Source organism: Ursus arctos, unplaced genomic scaffold (assembly GCF_023065955.2).
Source record: "Ursus arctos isolate Adak ecotype North America unplaced genomic scaffold, UrsArc2.0 scaffold_31, whole genome shotgun sequence".
In the NCBI taxonomy this organism is placed as follows: domain Eukaryota; kingdom Metazoa; phylum Chordata; class Mammalia; order Carnivora; family Ursidae; genus Ursus; species Ursus arctos.
Genome location: NW_026622997.1, coordinates 2,520,048 through 2,521,319, shown reverse-complemented (window position 1 = coordinate 2,521,319; position 1,272 = coordinate 2,520,048). Strand labels below are relative to the sequence as shown.

The window sequence follows — 1,272 nt, the reverse complement described above, 5'->3', positions numbered from 1 at the left end:
CTGAGTTTTGACTCCAGGAATGTATCTCCTCTTCCCAACTTTTAAAGGCAAAGTTTGGGTTACATTATCCTACAAGGGCCACAGCACAGCCAGGATGGAAGCAGCCGCTGACCCCAGACCCTTCTTTCCTCTTTTCTGATGCTGGCATTCTCTCTCTCTCTCTCTCTCAGAACGGGTGGGAACCGGGAATCAGGGGCTGGCATTCTGATGCGTGGCCTCCTCCCGCGCTCTTCCAGCGTCGGTCTCCAACTAGAATAGAAAACTCCCAGCTTCTACGGGGCAGCATCTATTCTCTGCCCTTCCTCTGTCAGCGGGCCCGCTTGCGTGTGCGTCTGTGGCGCCCGGTGGGGACGAGCGCTCGCCGCCCCCTCCCAGCCGAGCCCAGCCCCGTACCCCTGGTCCCTTGGTACATACGCGATCCAGGTTGTCCCTGTCGCTGTGTGATGGCTCATCGCCTACCAGCTGCTTCTTCCTGCGGGAAGTTTTCCCGCTGATCCGTGATCCCCGCGCGCTCTGCCCTCGTCCTTCAGCAGCTGCTCCGTCGGTTATGGGATCGCGGCGGGCTGTTGCCGTGTGGACGTGGACAGCCGAGCCCTGGAGGAGATGAAGCAGGATTCTCTGAGGCTGCTGTTAATTCTCAAGAGCGTTAACAGAGAGGCCAGCATTCTCCAACAGGAGACTTTTTCATGCAAAATGGGCGGGTCTAGAAGATAACGTTAGTCGATTTGTGCCAGATTCTTGTTTTACTCCTTTGTCTGCCTTTCCCAACCCCCCTCATCTTCCCTCAGTCCTTCTCAAGGGTGTGGTGATGGAACAAGTCATAACGCAACTTTTAAGAGGCCCTCCTATAATAAAACAGCTGCATTAGGGTATTTGGTCTGTAACACAGCATACCACCCCCGTTTCCCCCCAAAACAAGGGGCACAGCGAGCCAGCCAGGAGTCGAACCTGGAATCTTCTGATCCGTAGTCAGACGCGTTATCCATTGCGCCACTGGCCCTGCTGGCGACGGCCTCTTCTAAAGCGTCATTAATTAGTCTTTCCGAGGTGCTTGCAGTTTTACACCCCCCAGTGTCGGACGTGGCTTATGTGCACTCGGCCCCCTTCTGGTTTTTCTGCTCTCCAGTTTCCCAGCTGAGACCACGTACACATTTGTGGTCGATCTTGAAGACTCCTTTGTTCACTGTCCCGCCAACCTCACGTCACTGACTTCACGGCGAAGGACCCGCCAGCGCCCGATGATGGCGTTTTTACGGCTTAGCTGTTGGAGAA

The 1,272-nt window shown here is 55.5% G+C and overlaps 1 non-coding gene across 1 annotated transcript; it reads right to left on the bottom strand.

Annotated features, from left to right (window-relative positions):
• Window positions 1-927: 927 nt before the first annotated feature.
• TRNAR-ACG (transfer RNA arginine (anticodon ACG)) lies at window positions 928-1,000 on the bottom strand. Its single transcript has one exon. It is a non-coding gene; the product is annotated as a tRNA-Arg (tRNA).
• Window positions 1,001-1,272: the final 272 nt, after the last annotated feature.